The sequence below is a fragment of the Podarcis raffonei genome, chromosome 4, assembly GCF_027172205.1.
Source record: "Podarcis raffonei isolate rPodRaf1 chromosome 4, rPodRaf1.pri, whole genome shotgun sequence".
In the NCBI taxonomy this organism is placed as follows: Eukaryota; Metazoa; Chordata; class Lepidosauria; order Squamata; family Lacertidae; genus Podarcis; species Podarcis raffonei.
Window position 1 is genome coordinate 11,251,149 of NC_070605.1, and position 23,514 is coordinate 11,274,662.

General features: G+C 47.0%; 1 protein-coding gene and 1 pseudogene across 3 annotated transcripts in view; one reads left to right on the top strand and one right to left on the bottom strand.

The window, feature by feature from the left end:
• The window catches only part of PAK1 (p21 (RAC1) activated kinase 1), a 111,353-nt gene that overhangs the window by 79,036 nt on the left and 8,803 nt on the right, over nucleotides 1-23,514 (bottom strand). Inside the window, exon 1 of one of the 3 annotated variants that reach the window (XM_053385444.1) lies at nucleotides 6,462-6,523. The exons of the other annotated variants lie outside the window; for them this stretch is intronic. The gene's annotated coding sequence lies outside the window, so the exon portion shown is untranslated. Of the gene's footprint in view, nucleotides 1-6,461; nucleotides 6,524-23,514 lie in introns of those variants that run through there. 3 annotated transcript variants of the gene reach the window in all.
• LOC128412492 (60S ribosomal protein L7a-like) lies at nucleotides 6,977-8,503 on the top strand (annotated as a pseudogene).

Consider the following 23,514-nt stretch of genomic DNA (forward strand, 5'->3'; position numbering starts at 1 on the left):
TACATTGCTTATTGATTTCATTTTATAGATCAACGGTCTCGTTAGATAGTAAAATTCATGTTAAATTGCTGTTTTAGGGGTTGTTTTTAAAAGTCTGGAACGGATTAATTCATTTTGCTTTACTTTCTATGGGAAAACGCGCCTTGGTTTTAAAACGCTTTGGTTTCGGAATGGACTTCCGGAACGGATTAGTTTGAGAACCAAGGTACCACTGTATTCAATGTGGCGATACCTTGCGAATCAGGATGAGTGCGCATGGGTGCCAGAGGAGGGCTGGGGAGTCGAGAAGCAGGCAGGGAGGGGTGTCTCTGGGAGTTGGCAACCCCACACCCTGGCCCTAGGAATGCTTATTCAGAAGGGAGCCTCGCTGCGTTGTTCCACAATAAGCCTGCTTCTGTTCTGCCTTCGCTTTCACATCATGCCCCAAAGCCCAATCGTAGCCGCAGGGATTCCCGGAACCATTTCCCCCGGATTAGGCAGCTAAATCACAAATTAGGGAACTCCCTCACACAAGCGCAAATCAAATCTTGCCAGCTGTCAGGGAAGTTTAATAACGCAAGGGGCGAGAGAAAGCAGCCTTTAAAATTGGCCGGGGGGGGGGAGATTTTTTGACAGCTAATCTTTTGAGGGCACTGAGGAATGAGTGAATCACCGCAGAAGAGGACTGCAAGGGTTGAAATGGCAAGCCTGGAGTGCAAAGGAATCAGGGCGCACACCTCTGTTCACAGATCTCTGGGCTTCTCAAATGTCCAGAGGACTGTTGGTTAGGCTAGGGATGAATGCGCCGACTTCACCCCGAAGGGCGATGCAAGAATGGGCAGGAGACAGAGAGGAAGAGACTTGTGTTTTTTCGCAGAAATTTTTCCACCACTATAAATCAGCGGTCAGCAAACTTTTTTAGCAGGGGGCCGGTCCACTGTCCCTCAGACCTTGTGGGAGGCCAGACTATACAGTGGTACCTCAGGTTAAGTACTTAATTTGTTCCGGAGGTCCGTTCTTAACCTGAAACTGTTCTTAACCTGAAGCTAATGGGGCATCCCATTGCTGCCGCCGCGCTGCCAGAGCGCGATTTCTGTTCTCATCCTGATGCAAAGTTCTTAACGTGAAGCACTATTTCTGGGTTAGCGGAGTCTGTAACCTGAAGCGTGTGTAACCTGCAGCGTATGTAACCTGAGGTACCACTGTATTTTGAAGGGGGGAAATTAACGAATTCCTATGCCCCACAAATAACCCAGAGATGCATTTTAAATAAAAGCACACATTCTACTCATGTAAAAACACCAGGACATAACCCAGAGATGCATTTTAAATAAAAAGACACATTCGACTCATGTAAAAATACGCTGATTCCTGGATCGTCCATGGGCTGGATTTAGAAGGTGATGGGGCCGGATCCAGCCCCCAGGCCTTAGTTTGACTACCCATGCGATAAACGCACAGCTTAAAAGCATTTAATTAATAGCACAATGAATAAATGGATATAGTACAGGATAAACCATTTTTTCCAGGCAACTACTCCCCAGAAGCACATATACTGTATTTATGCACCATCAATTTAATGTGTTAATAGTTCTCAGGGTTTTATTTCCACCCCCGCCCCTTGAAATCTAAATAATGTAAGCAGAGTGGCACGCTGTCGAGTTGCCATGTCTCAAAACATTTCTACAAGTGTCCCGAGGAAATTAATCCCCAAGTAGAGATTTGCATTTGTTTGAATAGAAAGTGCACAGTATGGTATATAAAAGTTATTTACCTTTCCCTTTAGTTCAAAAGCTCTTAAGCAACGGGTCAAAATTCTGACAGCTATACAGCACATAAAACCAAAATAGTACCTTTTTCCCCGTTAACTAAATTTTAGTCAAACGCACATGCTAAAAATGGGTCAAATTCAATTTACAGAGCAGCAAAATACCCTCCCGATTCAAAAGTTTACACAAAGTCCACATGTTTCAGGTGTCATGACAAGAAGATGACATATGCAAGACTAATTGTCTCTCAAAGCCACAAACTTAGCCATCTATCCCCTAAGCTGCTTATCAGTTTTAAGATTTACCAGCCTTTTCTCAATTTTTGAGGGTTTTTCTTTGAAGAAAATCATGGCTATGTTGGACAGGAAGTTTTAAATTAGGGCAGCTATGAGGAAAGGTGGATAGATTATCCAGGACTATTTTAAGAGCAGACTATCAAGTTGCTATACAAATAAATACACAGTCCAAAGCCAGGCCCTTCAATATTACAGCTGCCTGCTTTGGGGGAGACTGGAAAATAGCACATTAACAGTAAGGTGTGAAACCAAAACAAGTAATTCTAATACGTAGGTATTCCTCAGTTTGATAGCTGGGGTTCATCTGACTTTCCCATGAGACGAGACCAAGGGAGATATTTTAATAGCACCCAAAAAATCTGGGTCTCACCTACGTAGAAGCTCAGAATGTGAGAATGCTAAGAGAGATTGCAGAATGAGCCTTAAAATTAAATTGGTGAAAACAAGAGGAGGGCAGAAAAAAGAAGATCGCTTTTGAAGAGCCATCCTTGGAAATTTGAGGAGTCTTCCACAGCATGGGACATAGGAGACAACTTCTAGGGGCCGTGGAGGCGTCAGTCCCCACAAGAAAATATTTGAGGGGACCGAACCCCCACACAAAGTTGATGGGCATCGCCATTCAAATGGTGCGTGTGCACCGCGTCTTGTGATCGATTATGCAGGATGGGGCTTACCTGGCCCCCACAGTATTTTATTCAGGTTGGCACCCATGGCGTGGAACCTGCAACACTAAAAGTCCATCTTCTAGCCACGCACTGTATTTTTCGCTCTATAAGACGCACCAGACCACAAGATGCACCTAGTTTTTGGAGGAGGAAAACAAGAAAAAAATATTCTGAATCTCAGAAGCCAGAACAGCAAGAGGGATCGCTGCGCAGTGAAAGCAGCAATCCCTCTTGCTGTTCTGGCTTCTGGGATAGCTGCGCAGCCTGCATTCGCTCCATAAGACGCACACACATTTCCCCTTACTTTTTAGGAGGGAAAAAGTGAGTCTTATAGAGCAAAAAACACGGTATTTGGCCTCTGAAATACATGGAAAAACTAACAGCACTCCTTCAGGAGATCTCAGGGGTTGGATTGGGACATGAGAGTTCAGGTGGTCCATAAGGTAAATAACATTTATATAGCACGCTGTGCACTTTCTGTTCAAACAAATGCAAATCTCTACTTGGGGATTAATTTCATCGGGACACTTGTAGAAATGTTTTGAGACATGACAACTCGACAGCGTGCCACTCTGCTTGCATTATTTAAATTTCAAGGGGCGGGGGTGGAAATAAGACCCTGAGAACTATCAACACATTAAATTGATGGTGCATAAATACAGTATATGTGCTTCTGGGGAGTAGTTGCCTGAAAAAAATGGTTTATCCTGTATAATATCCATTTATTCATTGTGCTATTAATTAAACGCTTTTAAACTGTGTATTTATAGCATGGGTAGTCAAACTAAGGCCTGTGGGCTGAATCTGGCCCAATTGCCTTCTCAATCCGACCCGCGGACAGTCAAGGAATCAGCGTGTTTTTACATGAGTAGAATGTGTCCTTTTATTTAAATTGCATCTCTGGGTTATTTGTGGGGCCTGCCTGGTGTTTTTACATGAGAAGAATATGTGCTTTTAATTAAAATGCATCTCTGGGTTATTTGTAGGGCAGAGGAATTGATCCAAATATTTTTTTCAAAATATAGTCCAGCCCTCCACAAGGTCTGAGGGACAATGGACCAGCCCGTTGCTGAAAAAGTTTGCTGGCCCCTGCTTTTGGAAGAACTTTCTGATGGTCCAGCAGTGGAACGGTCTCCCTTGACGCAACCCCAGAGTCAGTCACGACTGGACCTACCGTATTTTTCGCTCTATAACACGCACCCGACCATAACACGCACGTAGTTTTTAGAGGAGGAAAATCCGTAGGTATGCCACCCGTAGGCATTCCCTCCATAACACGCACAGACATTTCCCCTTACTTTTTAGGAGGAAAAAAGTGAGTGTTATGGTGCAAAAAATACGGTAATGGTCAGGGGTCCCTTTACCTTTATTAAATGTAAGTGAGGTGTCCCTCTAACTCAGCAATTCTATGAAAGAGTTGGTTTTGAAATGGTCAAAATTATCGACAATTTTATCTTCATTGCTTTTGTAAACTGCTTTGAGGTACTGCTTTTATAACCAAGTGGTATATGAATTGTATGAAATAAATACACACAAAAACACACCATTTTTCATTCCTGAACACCCTGGTCTGACGGAAGAGTCCTATATGAATCAGCAACTTTGCATTTTTAAACACACAGACACAAACACTGTTTCCCTCGCTTGGCTTGTTCTTGCTGCACCAAGAAAAGCTTGCTAAGACTTTTGAGTTAATTTTTCCCCCTTCTATACACTGTGTGCCTATTCGACACAGATATGACATGCAGCTTCTTACGAAATTGTTCCAGTGCAGATTTATCCCGCCAGCTACGGTTGCTAAAGGAAATCCCCGGTGTGTGAACACAATTGGATGGGATCAAAAATGCAGCGCTCGACAGATTCTCTAGGCAAGACCACCACCCGCCCGACCCCCCCAGCCCGTCTTGCCCCTGGCAATCCCTTAGGGCACATTTGCCTCTCCCAATATAGATTTCTGGAATGGGGTTATGCAAAACAGCTCCTTCTTCACTCTTAATTAATATATAATTCACATGCCCCCATCTCTGAAGGCAGCCGGGAAGATGACATCAATCAGAGGTAAGTCGTTTGCAATTTAAAGATAATCTTTGGGGTAAAGCCGCATGATGTTAGTGAACTATCCTGGGGGAAACAGTCTACACTAAGGTGGGGGGTGCCAATTTTTTTTCCTCCCCAAGTGGAAAGGAGCTGGAAGGGGATGTATTTCATGTCAGGAGCTCATCCTACACTCGAGTAGGACCCGGGCAGAGACACATGCCTGACTGGCATGTTCTCTCCCTCCTGGTCGATCGTTCGGAGCCAGCACACTTAGGAATCCACAGAGTTTGCGCATCATGCATAACAGACCTCAGCAACTCAGCATTTTGGCTAATCTACTTTATTTACATATAAACACACATGGAGCACTGCAACATGGCTCCCTTTCTCTCTAGCATCAGACAGCAAAGAGAAAAAGAACAAAGGACAATGATCCCACTTCATGAAACACAGTAACACAAACATTCTGTCTCCATCACTTCCCACTTTGTGGAGGCAAAACATATACCATCATGTGATAGACAAAAATCCCATGACTGCAATCATGGAGCAGGAATTCTAACAGTTCAGCGGAGGAACAGTCCTAAAGGCCCTTAAGAATTTGTATTTTCCCAGCTTGCAGGTGCTGGGAAAAGACCTTTGACAGAGTCCCAGGAGGTGGCCTGGCTATCAAAGTAAACAGCACAAAGCTAGGTAGGGCTTTGTTTTTAAAGCTTAAAGCACTTTTTGATTTTTGGTTTTGCTCTGTGCTAAGTGACTCACCCTCGTAAGGAGAGAGCGGCTGGATTAGACCAGATCTTCATCTTACTTCCCTTCATTTATTCCATTTCCGATGTTTCCCAGCTGCCTTTCAAAACAACAGCCTTCCCAATGCCACTAAATTAAACAAGTACGCCATTTCGTGTGTGTGTGTGTTTTTAAAAAGCGACAGTATGCAACATTAAAAGGCATAATTCAAATGTCAACAGAACAGAACAAATCCAGTACAATTCAAAGCATACCGACAAAAAACAACAACCATCGATACAGCAAATAAAATAAAGCAGTATAATAAATTAAATTAAAGGCAAGGGGAACTGGTTGAGCTTTTACAGCTTCCTTTGCAACTTGCAACTGAAGGAGCCAGCTGTGCGGAAGAGAATGCCACAGGCTGGGAGCCAACACTGAAAAGGCCCCGTCTCCAGTGTCTGAAATTAACCAGGGGTTCCACCTGTTGCGACCAAGACAAGATGGCTGCCTGAGCACCAGAATGGCGCTGGCATCTCCAACATCTGAAGGTTGGGGATCATTGGATCTTGACTGTTTTCACACACTGATGCCACCACATCCTGCAGAATTCTGGAAACAAAGCCTTACGAGGAGTGCTTGAAGGAGTGGGTATACAGGTGAAACTCGAAAAATTAGATAAATTGCCCATAAATAAAACAGCCTCCCTTTTGCTCTGATGCCTTTGGAGCGCTCCGAATGGAGAATCTTACTGTTCATAAAAAGAGGGAGAACTGAACCAGGAATAACATAAGCAGGTGCTTTAGAATTTTTAATAACCTTTTTTCAAAAAACAAAAAAACCTTGCTTCATGGAGATCAGCTTCTGCCAATCACAGCTGTTTCATTGTGAAAGCTCCTCCTGCTGACTGAGGAGCTAAAGGCCCCTGTCCCCCAACCAAACATTCAAACCCCCGCAACCGAATATAATAATTAAGACACGTAACTTACTGTCCTTGCAGAAACTTGAAACAGATAGTGTCTCGTGCCAAAAAGGATGGAAAGAAAATGAGCTGGGGTGAAAGAAAACAATTTATTATTACTGCCTAAGCTTTAGATCAAGGGACGCGGGTGGCGCTGTGGGTTAAACCACAGAACCTAGGACTTGCTGATCAGAAGTTCGGCAGTTCGAATCCCCGCGACGGGGTGAGCTCCCGTTGCTCGGTCCCTGCTCCTGCCAACCTAGCAGTTCGAAAGCACCTCAAAGTGCAAGTAGATAAATAGGTACCACTCCGGCGGGAAGGTAAACGGCGTTTCCGTGCGCTGCTCTGGTTCGCCAGAAGCGGCTTAGTCATGCTGGCCACATGACCGGGGAAGCTGTACGCCGGCTCCCTCGGCCAATAAAGTGAGATGAGCGCCGCAACCCCAGAGTCGGTCATGACTGGACCTAATGGTCAGGGGTCCCTTTACCTTTACCTAAGCTTTAGATCAGCAGGTTAATCAACTAGAATGCCGAGTTGCTTTCCTTTTCGAAGCGGAAGCCAAGATGTCCAAGGGGAAGAAGGCCAAGGGGAAGAAGGTGGCTCTGGCCTCTGCTGTGGTCAAGAAACAGGAGGCCAAGAAGGTTGTAAATCCTCTCTTTGAGAACAGGCCCAAGAACTTCGGCATCGGGCAGAACATACAGCCCAAACGGGACCTGACTCGCTTTGTGAAGTGGCCTCGTTATATCCGACTTCAGCGCCAAAGAACCAACCTCTACAAAAGGCTGAAGGTGCCTCCAGCAGTTAACCAGTTCACTCAAGCATTGGACCATCAGACAGCTTCTCAGCTTCTGAAATGGGCGCACAAATACAGGCCTGAGACGAAGCAAGAGAAGAAGCAGAGGCCGCTGGCCCATGCAGAGCAAAAGGCTGCAGGGAAAGGCGACGTCCCTATCAGAGCAGGTGTCAACACCATTACAACTGTATCCAGGGCACCTATCTACCAGCTCTACCTGGTACGCAGGCTGAGACCCTACTTGCCCGTGAACTGTCTCACCAGAGTGGTGCATGCTCTGGTTATCTCTCGCTTGGGCAATGCAGTCTACATGGGGCTACCTTTGAAGGTGACTCGGAAACTACAACTAATCCAGAATGCGGCAGCTAGACTGGTGACTGGGGGCGGCCGCCGAGACCACATAACACTGGTCTTGAAAGACCTACATTGGCTCCCAGTACGTTTCCAAGCACAATTCAAAGTGTTGGTGTTGACCTTTAAAGCCCTAAATGGCCTCGGTCCAGTATATCTGAAGGAGCATCTCCACCCCCATCGTTCTGCCCAGACGCCGAGGTACAGCGCCAAGCGCCTTCTGGTGGTTCCCTCATTGCAAGAAGCAAAGCTACAGGGAACCAGGCAGAGGGCCTTCTCGGTAGCGGCGCCTGCCCTGTGGAACGCCCTCCCATCAGATGTCAAAGAGATAAACAACTACCTGACATTCAGAAGACATCTTAAGGCAGCCCTGTTCAGGGAAGTTTTTAATGTGTGACATCTTAGTGTATTTTTGGTCTTTGTGGAAGCCACCCAGAGTGGCTGGGGAAACCCAGTCAGATGGGTGGGGTACAAATAATAAATTTATTATTATTATTACAACTCTGGTGGAGAACAAGAAGGCGCAGCTGGTGGTGATCGCACATGATGGAGACTCCGTTGAGCTGGTAGTTTTCCTGCCTGCCTTGTGCAGAAAAATGGCCATCATCAAAGGCCAGGGAAAGCTGGGCCGCCTTGTCCACTGAAAGACCTGTACCTGTGTTGCCTTCACTCAGGTTAATCCCAAGGACAAGGGAGCTCTGGCTAAACTCGTGGAAGCTGTCAAGACCAACTACAATGAGAGATACAACGAGATTCGTCGTCACTGGGGCGGCCATCTTCTGGGGCCGAAGTCAGTGGCCCGCATTGCTAAGCTTGAAAAAGCCAAGGCTAAAGAACTGGCCACTAAACTTGGATAGATGGATCAGATTTGCCTCAAGAAGTTATTCCCATAAAAATAAAATACTGCAAAAAAAAAACAAAAAAAACTAGAATGCCGAGTTGAAAATGGAAGATGGTAGACTCTCCTTCATTGGAGGTTTCCAAACAGAGGTTGGGTGGCCTCCCGTCAGGGTGTTCTTTAGCTGTGATTCCCACATTGCGGGGGGTTGGTCTAGATGGCCCTTGGATCCCCTTTCCAACCCTATATTTCTATATTAGAATGAAGGCCAACCAAATGCAGTAGGGCTTACTTCTGAGAGTACAATACAATTGCAGCCATACAGAGTTTTCGACAAAGCGACATAAATCCAGGTTTTGTTTCCAGTCTAGCGGAAAAGCCATTCTGTTTTAATAGACCAAAAACAAAACCTTTTTAAAACCTGCTTCTTTAAAAAAATAAGCATAAGCACTCTCTCCTAGCCCAGAGGGAAGGAGCCATAGCAAACCACAAGCATGGCGCTGTTAAATGTGTCTCATCATCACAAGCCTAACTCACCAGGAGGCAAAGGAATAAGAGGATGAAACGCTAACTTGATACGACTCAAGGTCAGCGATAAAACTTCCCTTCGAGACGCTTGGAGGTTCAATTCATTATGAATCAAAAACAGGAGAGTGGGAATGAGAGGGAGCGGTGGGAGATGGTATCCCCGGAATGTACAATACGAGGCCTCCTACGCTCTTCATCCACATTTGGATTAAAATATTCCGTCCGTGAAAAGGCCGTATGGAAAACAAACAAGGAAAAACAGGAGTGTTTCGCTCAAAGGTGGAGCCCATCGATGTCAGCAAGACTTGCCCTCAAATCAACTCACCCAGGACTGCAGCATGTTATGAATGGTTATTTCCATACACAGTGGTACCTAGGGTTAAGTACTTAATTCGTTCCGGAGGTCTGTACTTAACCTGAAACTGTTCTTAACCTGAAGCACCACTTTAGCTAATGGGGCCTCCTGCTGCCGCCGCGCCGCCAGAGCACGATTTCTGTTCTCAACCTGAAGCAAAGTTCTTAACCTGAAGCACTATTTCTGGGTTAGCAGAGTCTATAACCTGAAGTGTATGTAACCCGAGGTACCGCTGTATATGTTTATGCAGTATCAGGCTTCAAAAGTTGCCAGTTTTCAGACTCCCCACATCTCAGTGTACCAGATGCAACACAGAGCCACTGTAGCGACGGTCAGCCTTTTCGAATCTGGCGCCTCTTCCAAGTTCCCTCAGCCCCAGTCAGGGCAGCTTGGTAACAACAACAACAACAACAACAACAACAAGAACAACAACAACAACAACTTATTATTTATACCCTGCCCATCTTGCTGAGTTTCCCGAGCCACTCTGGGCGGCTCCCAATCGAGTGTTAAAAACAATACAGCATTAAATATTAAAAGCTTCCCTAAACAGGGCTGCCTTCAGATGTCTTTTAAAGATAGGATAGCTGCTTATTTCCTTCACATCTGAAGGGAGGGTGTTCCACAGGGCGGGCGCCACTACCGAGAAGGCCCTCTGCCTGGTTCCCTATAACCTCACTTCTTGCAATGAGGGAACCGCCAGAAGGCCCTCGGCGCTGGACCTCAGTGTCCAGGCTGAACGATGGGGGTGAAGATGTTCCTTCAGGTATACTGGACCGAGGCCGTTTAGGGCTTTAAAGGTCAGCACCAACACTTTGAATTGTGCTTGGAAACGTACTGGGAGCCAATGAAGATCTTTCAGGACCGGTGTTACCGTATTTTTCGCTCTATAGGACACACTTTTTCCCCTTCAAAAATGAAGGGAAATGTGTGTGCATCCTATGGAGCGAAGACATCATAGCCCCGCGGCCCTCTCCCGGCTAGAGAGGTGACGCGCAGCTATGGCAGGAGCCTCCATAGCTGCGCGTCACCTCTCCAGCCGGGAGAGCGCGCGCAGAGCTAAAGCAGCCCCCCGCGACCCTCTCCCGGCTGGAGAGGTGACGCGCGGGAAGGCTGCCTTACCTCTTATGAGATTACAAACTAATCTAACAAATAAATTTATGGGGATGGGCTATAGATCAGTGGCAGAGTGTCTGCCTTGCAAGGTCCAAGGTTCAATCCTAAGGATCTCCAGTTAGGATTGGGAGATTCCGGCTTGAAGTCCCAGACAGCTGCTGATAGACAGAACTACCATATTTTTCGCTCTATAAGATGCACCAGACCACAAGACACACTTAGTTTTTGGAAGAGGAAAACAAGAAGAAAAATATTCTGAATCTCAGAAGCTAGAACAGCAAGAGGGATCGCTGTGCAGTGAAAGCAGCAATCTTCTTGCTGTTCTGGCTTCTGGGATAGCTGCGCAGCCTGCATTCGCTCCATCAGACGCACACACATTTCCCCTTACTTTTTAGGAGGGAAAAAGTGAGTCTTATAGAGCAAAAAATACGGTAATCTAGATGGACCAGTCACCTGTCTTGGCATAAGGCAGTTTCCTATGTTAACACACATTGGTGAACTGTGGGGATTCTAGTTGTTGTGTGGGGGAGACCACCCAAGGCAGAAAACAGTCCGTCTACCCCTGCCTTAAGGGAACGACACCTCAGAGGCAGATCTGAAAGTTCCCCGCTGCTTCTTCCTGCAAAGCTTGACTGCCAATTCTCATGTAATATAGTGACTGCAAGGACAAAGGGAGAGCTTCCAGTGTGTACAAAATTAATTAGCAGCGCAGGAAAAGAATATCGCTTTCGGTGAGCGCTCCCTTATCAACGCAACTGCAAGCACAGCAACTTTAAGGCAATTGTTCTAGGCCTTTATCAAGCAAAAGGAGACAGAATCTCATTTTTCCCTCTTTCTGTATCCCCATTCATCCCCCAAACCCCAAATCATCTTGCACTGGCTTTTATCTGCGATGCTCTACTGGCACAGCAGAGAGCATAAGCCAGACTCTTGCTGAAGTCTCTCGAAGTCTTGCGGTTTGAAAAACGTTGCCAACCCAAACCCACTTGGCGTCAGTGGTCCATTGCAAGGGAATGTCTCGAGCGTCAGGAAATTCGAACTGCCACCAAGAGTTAAATCTCTTTTGTGGTCTGAGGAGGAAATGGGTGTTTCCACCGCTGAAGGCAGCCCTGATGTATCACTTTCCAGGTCGCAACGTGTAAAATTATTCCCCTCTGCACAAACGTGCGCACGCACACACGAAAAAGGAGTTTGGAATTTATATGTTTGGTTTTTTTTAAAAAGGTATCTTAATTGTCTTAATGAATTAGTTTTATAAATATGTGAAAGCCTAGCTGTTGCCAGCTTTTGAAGCCCCCCGCCCTCCCCAGCCTAACAATTTGCTAGCTTTTAGTCTTCATACTCAAAAGCTGCTGCCTAAGTCTGTCAAATGATAGAGCCGGTCCCAAGAGTTGTTGCTAAACACTGTGAACAGAACTGAACCAGATATAGATCAATGGTCTGGCAGCCTTTCTGTCTTGCTAAAATGGAACCACCCAAATTCATGAACAACCCTATCAATGGTTACTGGCTAGGATGCAGTGTTAGAAACACAAATATATAAGCTAATTGCCAAATGGCACCTTAAACCTGGGTTACACTGGCCACAATGAAATGGCTAGGTGAATTATTGTTGTTGTTGTTGTTGTTGTTGTTGTTGTTGTTATACATTTCATTTCTATACCTCTTTATACTTTAAAGAGAAAAGCTCAAACTGGTTTACAACAAATTGAAACACCAAATAAAACAAAATAAAACGAATTCAAGCTTCCAGGAAAGTCTTTCAGATCTTTCTCTAAGGGACATTTTGCTATCCCATATTTACCGTATTTTTTGCTCTATAAGACTCACTTTTTCCCTCCTAAAAAGTAAGGGGAAATGTGTGTACATCTTATGGAGCGAATGCAGGCTGTGCAGCTATCCCAGAAGCCAGAACAGCAAGAGGGATTGCTGCTTTCACTGCGCAGCGATCCCTCTTGCTGTTCTGGCTTCTGAGATTCAGAATATTTTTTTTCTTGTTTTCCTCCTCCGAAAACTAGGTGCGTCTTGTGGTCTGGTGCATCTTATAGAGCGAAAAATGCGGTATTTACCGACAGCTGTACCTCCACTTACGTATCCCTCTGGATATGTAATCTTCAGGATGCGAACGCGGCAAAGCCAGAAATATTTTTCCAGGTTTCTCCGCACGTGCATGAGCAGAAGTGCTAAACTGCGCTGCGCACATGCGCAGAAGCGGTCCTCCGGTTGCGAATTCCTCGGAATGTGACCAGACCTCCAGAATGGATCCCATTTGCAACCGGAAGTACCACTGTACTTAATTTATACAGCTGCCCCATAGCAGAAGGACTCTAGGGAGTCCGTGTGGTTTAGTGGTTAGAGTGTCGGACTAGGACCTGGGAGATCAGGGTTCAAATCTCCACTCAGCTAGGAGGCTCAATGGGTGACCTTGGAGTCAGTCACGGTCTCTTAACCTACCTCGCAGGCTCATCGTAGGAATTAACTGAGGATGTAGGGGTGAAGTATGTATTCCCTGAAGAAAAAAATGAGAGATAAAGCTCTTCTGCTGACCTGTTTAAGCAAGTTTGGAGGGGCTATGTGGTTGCAGCTGGACCCATGCTAGTAACAAAACACTCCTGGCACATGGAAATTTCTAACTCTGCTATGATGAATATATGGCTGACAGTAAGCTGGTTTTCCCAGTAGGGATGTATGGAAGTGAGAGCTGGACCATAAAGAAGGCTGATCGCCGAAGAATTGATGCTTTTGAATTTTGGTGCTGGAGGAGACTCTTGAGAGTCCCATGGACTGCAAGAAGATCAAACCGATCCATTCTGAAGGAAGTCAGCCCTGAGTGCTCACTGGAAGGACAGATCCTGAAGCGGAGGCTCCAAGACTTTGGCCACCTCATGAGAAGAGAAGACTCCCTGGAAAAGACCCTGATGTTGGGAAAGATGGAGGGCACAAGGAGAAGGGGACGACAGAGGACAAGATGGTTGGACAGTGTTCTCAAAGCTACCAGCATGAATTTGACCAAACTGCGGGAGGCAGTGGAAGACAGGAGTGCCTGGCGTGCTCTGGTCCAGGGGGTCACAAAGAGTCGGACACGACTAAACGACAACAACAAGCTCCTGAACTCCATTTGCTAGGCCAGAAAGGGCTATTGCTTTCACACCCCGCTTCTGGGCTTTCTGAACGCATCTCCTTGGCCACTGCAGTAAAGGGATGCTAAATGTGCCTTTGGTCCGACGCAACAGGGCTCTTCCCGAGCTCTGGTGAGGCGAGTCTCTCCCATGTTTCTGCACGAGTGTCTTAACCAAGATATGGACAGCTAAGAATGCAACTCAGAGATAAAACCATGAAGCCTCCTCTGAGTGCCAGCTGGCTGTATCTCTGAACAAGGCGTAACCAAGTGATCCAGCCAGACCCAAAACACAGAAGCAACAGAATTGCAGAAGCCAGAGCAGCAACTCTTACAGAGAGACAACAGTTTCCCTCCAACGATGGGACCCTCTTCAGCACCTCTGCATCTGGAATAAGTGCTGCTACTTGCATTCAAAAAACACTTTATGAGCGTCAAAAGCCTCTGCTGTCTTAATAATCCTTACAACCGCCTTGTAAGGCAGTCTAGCGTTATTATCCCATGTTGCAGATAGGAATACAAAGATGGGAGAGGTTTATGGCTCAGCCTCTTAACCGCTGTTACGCCCGATGCAGAGACAGCAGCATTAACCATCTCCAGCACAGGCTGATTGGGCCAGAGCAATAAATTATAGAGAAAGCAAGAAATCTCTAGCATGGAGAAGCACTTTAATGAAACATTTGCTCCAGCCAGCTATTCCTTCCTTAACAGCACAGTAGCTGATCAATTCAGGAATTATGGCCCTAAAACCATTCGCTGAACAGCAGAAATATTGCAGAGCGTACCCAAATATTCTAATTTCTCTCCTGTATGAAAGGTGGGCTCTCTTTGGCTGAAGGCCTTCAAGCACCACCTCCAGCCTTTCTTTACCTGTGGGTCCTCAGATGTTGTTGAACTACAACTCCCATCACCCCTAGCTAGCAAGGCCAGAGCTCAGGGATGATGGGAGTTGTAGTCCAACAACATCTGGGGACCCACGGACAGATGCTCTAGCCCTGGGTATCCGTCCACATCAAACAGTGGTTTAGGATCCTATAAATCAGTGGTGGCCACATTTGGCCCTCCAGATGTTTTGGGACTACAACTCCCACCATCCCTAGCTAACAGGACCAGTGGTCAGGGATGATGGGAACTGTAGTCCCAAAACATCTGGAGGGCCGAGTTTGGCCACCACTGCTATAAATCAAGGAGGCATATGAGGTGGGAGCTCACCAACGGATAATAAGAGTTGGCAATATGTTGTTGATGATGATCAAATCTGTACAGTGGAACCTCATGTTATGTACTGTCCCGCTTACAAGCGCTTCTGCTAACGCGCTCCGCTAACCCGGAAGTAGATGCCCCTAGTTGCAACCTTTGCCCTGAGAAACAGGGAGAAGTCGCGCGGCGGCAGCATGGCAGCAGCAGAAGGCTCCATTAGCGAAAGCGCCTCTCATGTTAAGAATGGTTTCGGCTTAAGAACAGACCTCCGGAACGAAATAAGTTCATAACCGGAGGTACCACTGTATAACACCATTCATCCAAAGGCCCCTTAAAAGGCTCCAGTGGGGGAATAAAGGTAAAAGGACCTCTGACCATTAGGTCCAGTCATAACTGACTCTGGGGTTGCGGCACTCATCTTGCTTTACTGGCCGAGGGAGCCGGCGTCCAGCTTCTGGGTCACGTAGCCAGCATGACTAAGCCGCTTCTGGCAAACCAGAGCAGCGCACGGAAACGCCGTTTACCTTCCCTATTTATCTACTTGCACTTTGAGGTGCTTTTGAACTGCTAGGTTGGCAGGAGCAGGGACCGAGCAACGGGAGCTCACCCCGTTGCGGGGATTTGAACCGCCAACCTTCTGATTGGCAAGTCCTAGGATCTGTGGTTTAACCCACAGCGCCACCCGTGTCCCCAATGGGGGAATAGGTGAAGGCTTCTTAGATTGTAAGGTCCTGGGGGCAAGTTCCTACTGCCCCCCACCACCTCCTAAAGTTTTGTGAGCTCTGACAGAGGAGCGTCACTAGAGGAGGAACCTCAGAGGTCATCTAGCCCAACTCCCCGCCGATGCAGAAAAAATCAGCTGCCAGGAAAACCAGACCTCAAAGTCACTCTGTAAAAATAAAGAGCAATCCTAATTAAGGCTATCGATAGGAAGCAGCAAGCCAAAGCTGCAAGTCTTTGATCCACGCTGAGCATCCCGCATGAACTGATCTTGCAGAACCAAACTGAAGTATCTTTGATGGAAACGGGCAGATTTGCTACAGCGCTGAGAAGGAGAAGGAATGTCACAAAGAGCCACTCAAGCAGGTGATATACAAGGCTCCCTAGTGCAGCCTGCTCCCCCCAGAGTGCTTCTGTCCACAGCCTCAAGAGTTGGACAATCCTCTTTTCGCAGTGGAATTGCAACTGACAGGCACCAGGGGAAGAAGAGGGACTCAGACCACCCAGAGGGAAGCTGCTGCAACTTATGTCAAGCGCTCCAGCGGTCTCGACTTGCAAGGGACACCCCCTGCTAAGTCTGTGCCCCTATTCCCCTTCCTTTCGAAAAATTGTTTCGCTTATACAAACATACCCTAGAATTCTTCAGATTTCTACAGGAGCCCTTACCGGGTGTGTCCAGAGTGTGTGGGTAGGCAAACTAAGGCTCAGGGGCAGGATGCAGCCCAATCGCCTTCTCAATCCGGCCCGGGGACGGTCCGGGAATCAGCATGTTTTTACATAAGTAGAATGTGTCCTTTTATTTAAAATGCATCTCTGGTTTATTTGTAGGGCATAGGAATTCGTTCATTATTATTTTTTTCAAAATATAGTCTGGCCCCCCACAAGTTCTGAGGGACAGTGGACCGGCCCCCTGCTGAAAAAGTTTGCTGACCCCTGGTTTACAGCAGACAGACAGTGGGGCAGGGCAGGTGGGAAACATGTTGGTTGGGGCATCTGTAGGGAGCCCCTACTGCTCGGTTCCTGTCCACGTACAGAGTGTTGGGATACTGCCAGGGAGATAGAGTCCATCTGAGGCCCCAAGCTTGGTGCTGGACGATCCATCGACCTCCCGTAGTCACGCAGTATCAGCTATTTATAGCGACACGAAGCCTCAAGAAAAGATAGCCACATTCTTGGACTTGTGCACACTCTATCAGCAGAATTCACACAACAGAAGTTGCACAGCATGAGAGCAGAACATGCATATTTACAGTTTATTAGGCGTTGGTCAGAACAAAGAAATCATGACCGTCTCCTCCGACTGCTCAGGCAAAACAGCAGAAAACGAAACGAACTTACAACATAAACATCCTGTGAGACAGGAACTTACGCAGGCTGTTATACAAACATCCTGCTCCCTTTTAAGGTGGAACGGAAATATCCTAACATCCTCCCCCTTTCCGTGTAACCTGTAGTACCTGTGGTTCAACCCAATTGCAACCTTTGTGCGTAAACCTTCAGTTGTTCTCTGTTAACAACCTTAGACAACAGATCAGCAGGAATTTCATTTCCTGGCATGTAGGACACCTGAATGAGTCCTTTCTGAATACACTCTCTTGCACGATGTAGCTTAATCTGCAAGTACTTGGTTCTTTGCTTGCAACTCTCCGAGTTCAGCAAAGCCAAACAAGATCTATTGTCTTGATACACTTGTATAGGACATTTCACAGAAACCCCAATGTCCTTAAACAGTTGCATCAACCATTCACAATCCATGAGTGAAAATGACAGAGCATTGAGTTCTGCTTCACAGGAACTTAGGCTAACTGTCGTCTGCTTTTTGCACAACCAGTCAAACAGGCAGTGGTTGTACATGTAGCATACTCCAGAAGTGCTTGTACCATCCGTGGTGTCACTTCCAAAACTTGCATCTGCAAAGATTTCAAGACCTCCAGTCTTCTGACTGGTGAACCTCAGCCTGTAGTGCATAGTCCCTTTCAAATACCGGGCTATGCGCTTCAGAGCTTTCCAATCCTGAACAGTAGGATTGTTAGCATGTCTGCTAAGCAGGTTAGTGCTTACAGCAATGTCAGGTCTTGAACATCTAGCAATGAAATTCAACTTGCCTAGAATGCATCTGTACAGCGTTGTGTCAGAAAATGCTTCAGCAGTACTGTCTACCTGGTAACCTGTCACCATCGGTGTGTCTGCTGGGTTTGCATCAACCAAATTCAACCTGGTTAATACATCAGCAATTTTCTGTGTTTGGTGTACCAGAAAATTACCTGCTTGGTCCCTCTCCACCTGCAGAGAAAGATAGTTGGATACCTCACCAAGATCCTTCATGTCAAAGTGCTCCTTCAGTTGAGCTAGGGTGCTTTGGTAAAAAGCCTGATTCTTCCAAAACATCAGAAGATCATCAACAAAACATAAACAATACAGTTTGTTTTGCCCCTCCTCCTTGACAAACACACATGGATCAGCTTTGCCCTGGTGAAAACCTAGAGAAAGCAACGTTTCAGTGAGTTTTGTGTTCCAACACCTGGCACTCTGCTTGAGACCATATAAGGATTTCCGCAGTTTACAGACCATTCCCTTCTGTATCTGCATCCCGTCAGGTGGAAGCATGTACAGCTGCTCGTTCAAAATTCCGTACAAAAAAGCTGTATTAATGTCATGATGGGAAACATGCAGTTTCTCCTCCGCAGCGATCTTGAGCATCAGCCGAATGCTCTCATATTTGACCGTGGGTGAGTAGGTCTCGTGGTAATCCTGCCCTGGTACCTGTGAAAAACCTCTGGCAACCAATCTGGCTTTGTGTCTGACAACCTTGCCATTCTGGTCTGTCTTGGCCTTGAAGACCCATTTGCTGCCAACCAGTCTCATTCCTGGGACTACCGGTACCAGCTCCCAAGTTTGATTCCTGTTTAAGGAATCAACTTCAGCCTTCATGGCATTAAGCCAAGGCTCAGCATCTTTAGAGGTTAACTCCTGGACCTCTTTGAAGCTTGAAGGTTCCCACACCTTCTCTGAGCTACTAAGAACAGCAGTTGCCATCTTAGCAAACTCATCAGCAAATCTCTTTGGAGGTTTGCCTTTGGTCGCCCTTTCAGACCTGCGAACCAGACGCAAGTCTTCTGGACTCATCTCCTCCTTCTTAGGAGAAAAGTGACCAATGGTGAACAGTGGTTCTTCCAGTTCATTGTCAGACTCATCAGATGGTCTGACTGAGGCCTTTGCGCTCTTGTAGTCTGCTGTGTCATCACTGTCACTGACAGCAGCAGCAGCGCCGCCCACTGAACTGGAATCCGAACTCTGATCATCATCATCATCATCATCATCCTCAGTTTCCTCAGCTTTCTCAGCATGATCTGCTTTCTTCACATCACCTTCATCCTCCTCTGGGTAACTCTGGAAAATTCCCACATTTTCCCCCCACTTAGGATTGTACTCAACACTCCTTGTGAACTTTATGGATTTAGAGTTAGTCATCCATACTCTGTATGCACCTTTTTCGTACCCCATGAACAGACCATGTGCCCCACGCTTCCCAAGCTTGTTGCTTTGTGGGGTGTGTACCCACATGTCAGAACCAAAGATTCTCAAGTGCTTGACATTAGGTTTCCTCCCATACATCTTCTCATAGGGAGTACAACCAATAGGTGATGACAGTCTCCTGTTAAAAGAATAAACAAAATTCGCCAGAGCCTCCCCCCAAAACTTCTCAGGGAGATTGGCATCATGCAACAAGGTTTTTATCCCTTGCAGCAACGTTTGATTTGCTCTCTCCGCAAGCCCATTCATCCATGGCGATCTAGGCGTTGACAAGTCATGCTGGATTCCCTTCTCAGTCAGGAAAGCTTCAAACTGCTGAGAAGTGAATTCCCCGCCTCGATCAGTAAACAGACAACCAATACGTTTACCGTGAGCATTCTCCAACCAAGCACAGAATGCCTTGAACCTAGGAAATGCTTGCGATTTCTGCTCGAGCATAAACACATGAATGTACCTGGAAAAAGAATCAATTAGAACCATGAAGTACCTTGCTCCTCCCAAAGAGGGCGCTAGAGGGCCTACCAGGTCTGCGTGAACTAGCTGGTAGGGTTTGGAAGCCTGCCTGCTAGACTCCTTGCCTTTTGGAGCAACCTTCACCTTGTTCTCTGCACAAGATACACATTTCATGTGAAATTTGCAAGGTTTGATGTCCAAACCTTCAACCAACCCAGGCATCTTGGCTAGCGCTTGCCAAGAGAGGTGACAAAACCTTCGATGTGCATCATGAATGCAACCTGCATGAAGAACCTTGTTAGTTTGTGCAACACAACAAGTATCAGCATTAGACATAGCAACACCATTGTCATCATAAGTTAGACAGAACAAACCATCCATCAACTTTGCATGCCACATGTCCTCTTTGCCTTTTCTGATGACACAGATAGTCTTCTTGAAGGATACCTCAAAACCACGCCCAGTCAGCTGTGGTACACTTATCAAATTGTCCACAGCTCCTGGAACAAAAAGAACATTACTAATCGTAGTATGCAGACTTTCAAGTTTCACAGTCCCAACTCCTGTAGCTTGCAAAGTCCTTCCATCAGCCAGCTGGACCTCTCCATCTTGAGGTGTGAAGGAGATGAACAGATGGCGGTCTTTGGTGAGATGGCGCGTGGCCGCAGAGTCAACAATAAACCTGGCCTTCCCCTTCGAAGCAGATTTGCTGGCAAACAAAACCTTGTTTTCCACCAGCGTGGGCTTTTGCAGCTTGCCTTTAGCCTTTGGTGAAGCTGTGCCAGCAAACATAGCCGTGTTTTCCACTGGCGAGGGCTTTTGCAACTTGCCCCCCTGCTCCTGGCCATCAGACGTGCCTTTGGCCTTTGGTGGAGCTGTGCCAGCAAACATAGCCTTGTTTTCCACTGGCGTGGGCTTTTGCAACTTGCCCCCCCGCTCCTGGCCACCTGCAAGCATCTTGCTCTGTTTACATCTGGTCTTCCGGCCTCTGCAAAGGCTCTGACCTTGGTTCTCACGAGAAACAGAGCTCTCAGCTGCCGACTCCTTGGCTCCCTCTGGAGGCTGGAATGCTGCCTGGGATGACATCACAGTCAGCTCCCCCTGCAGCTTGCAACCGGTGCCCTCAGCATCCGTGCATTCACTAGCATTCTGGGAAACAGCCAGGACCTCCGATGCAGTCAAACTCTGGGCTGGGATTATTGGCTGGTGGGCCTTTTTCAAAGCATCCCACATGTCACGTGCCGTGAGGTTTCCAGCAAGCGTCTTTATTTCCTCCAGAGAGACGGATAAAACTATTATGTCCACGGCCTTCAAATTCTGGCCCTGCCATTTCTCTGTCCGAGGAACTGGAGTGGCTTGGGAGACAGTATGCCAGACTCCAAACTGACGCAGCAAACTCTCACACCATTTTGCCCAGCTCTGATAATTGTGCCGATTTAACTTTGGACACTCAGCAGCTTCAGAGGCTTGGAGAAACTCCATTCCACCTCTTAACGCCAGCCGTGAGGCTTCTTCACTTCAGAGACTCCTTATCTTGGCACCCATAAATCACGAAGCCTGCTTGGCTCGGTTCCCAGGCCAATTAGGCCAGCCGAACATCAAAAGAGGCTGCCGCGGCAACAGAAAAGCCTCTGCTTTCGCTTTTCCCACACATACCTCAGCAGTCTGTCGCAGTCTTACTCTCCTGCAAGTGCCGTGAATCTGGGCCCATAACCTGTTGTTGGGATACTGCCAGGGAGATAGAGTCCATCTGAGGCCCCAAGCTTGGTGCTGGACGATCCATCGACCTCCCGTAGTCACGCAGTATCAGCTATTTATAGCGACACGAAGCCTCAAGAAAAGATAGCCACATTCTTGGACTTGTGCACACTCTATCAGCAGAATTCACACAACAGAAGTTGCACAGCATGAGAGCAGAACATGCATATTTACAGTTTATTAGGCGTTGGTCAGAACAAAGAAATCATGACCGTCTCCTCCGACTGCTCAGGCAAAACAGCAGAAAACGAAACGAACTTACAACATAAACATCCTGTGAGACAGGAACTTACGCAGGCTGTTATACAAACATCCTGCTCCCTTTTAAGGTGGAACGGAAATATCCTAACATCCTTTCCATGCACTTATATTCTAATGACCACGCATACATTGAGAGTTAAGTCAGCTGGTCAACCTCCCCATGCATACTTTGAATATCTAAAAAGGATATATAAAACTGAATCTGGTCAGTGGATTAGATCAGGACGTTGTATGCAGCCTTTGGTGAGAAATCAGGTCTGATCTCTGGAAAGAGTACTCTGTCCGTCCCATCACAGCTGGGGGGGCAGGAAGGGGGCAGAAAATGAGACACACACACCCCCTTTGGCTTCTGGCCTACCCGCTGCCAACATGTGGGAATTCAACCAACGGAATCTGGATTAGATGCATCTTGGCTGCACAACATATACACAAGCAAATACACGTGCATGAAACCCAAATGCCACTGTGCTTATTTTGCACCGATGGCCCTCCAAAAACTGCCAGCCCAGATCTACTACCTGTTATGCATTTGGACACCTCCGAGGGTGTCGTAACCAAATTTTGCAAGACAGTTCGTGAGATCAGCTGTTGCCCACGTCTGGATAAATCTGGACATCATTTTGAGTCAAGATGGCGGAAGGGATTTTCCAAAGCTGATATGGGTGTTCGTAAGAATCCCCGAGCAACAGGAGATATGAAACCAGCCAATGCCTCTACAGAGCCCCATGCTTATTTCAGACATCGTGATATGTTGGTATATCACAAAGTTTAGGTGGTGATATATCTAGATGCTTCTTGGGAGAAAAGCAACGACAAACCTAGACAGCATCTTAAAAAACAGAGACATCACCTTGCCACCAAAGGTCCGTATAGTAAAAGCTATGGGTTTTCCCAGTAGTGATGTATGGAAGTGAGAGCTGGACCATAAAGAAGGCTGATTGCCGAAGAATTGACGCTTTTGGATTATGGTGCTGGAGGAGACTCTTGAGAGTCCCATGGACTGCAAGAAGATCAAACCGATCCATTCTGAAGGAAATCAGCCCTGAGTGCTCACTGGAAGGACAGATCCTGAAGCTGAGGCTCCAATACTTTGGCCACCTCATGAGAAGAAAAGGCTCCCTGGAAAAGACCCTGATGTTGGGAAAGATGGAGGGCACAAGGAGAAGGGGACGACAGAGGACGAGATGGTTGGACAGTGTTCTCGAAGCTACCAGCATGAGTTTGACCAAGCTGCAGGAGGCCGTGGAAGACAGGAGTGCGCCGAAGACAGGAGTCACGAAGAGTCGGACACAACTAAATGACTAAACAACAAACAACATATCTAGATGTTGAAAACCAGATGTTGCCCAGTCCTACCAGGGAGCCTCTCCCAACCCTTCCTGGAGAAGCTGGGAATTGAACCTGGGAACTTTGGCTTGCAATGCAGATGTTGTGCCATTGAGCTGTGGTCTTTCCCCCAAAGCACCTTGGAAAGTACATTGGAGGTCACGCAGTCCAACCACATGCAGATTGCAGGATCTGCAGCTCAAGAAGCAAACTCCAGAATCCCTGGCAGATGGCCACCTGGCTTTCACCTTAAGTACCGTATTTTTCCCTCTATAACACGCAGCTTTTTTCTCCTAAAAAGTAAGGGGAAATGTCTATGCATGTTATTGAGCGAATGTGTGGTCCCTGGAGCCGACTGGCCCGAGTGCATCACACATTTTCTTCGAGGGTCGTCTTCGTTGCGGTCAGCAGAAGCCAGGGAAGTGCTTGCTAGGAGGTTTGGCCACTCTGACCGCTTGATTGTGTGTGCAGCGCGACTGTGTGTTTGCTAGTGTGTGTGCTTTGTGAGTGTGTGGTTGCCTGTGTGTTTGTTCGCTAGCGTGGGTGCTTGGAGGGAGTGAGAGAGTGACTGACTGCTGCATCTTCTCCTGCAATTTGCCTTTTAAAAAATTGGAAGCAGCGGGGCAGTAAAAACCACCTCCGAAAGCCCCATTTTTCCCTTCTAAGGCTGCAGCTCGGCTTTGGGAGCCCTGAACCCCTGCCTTGTTCTTGAGGGATCTTTGAGGTTTTC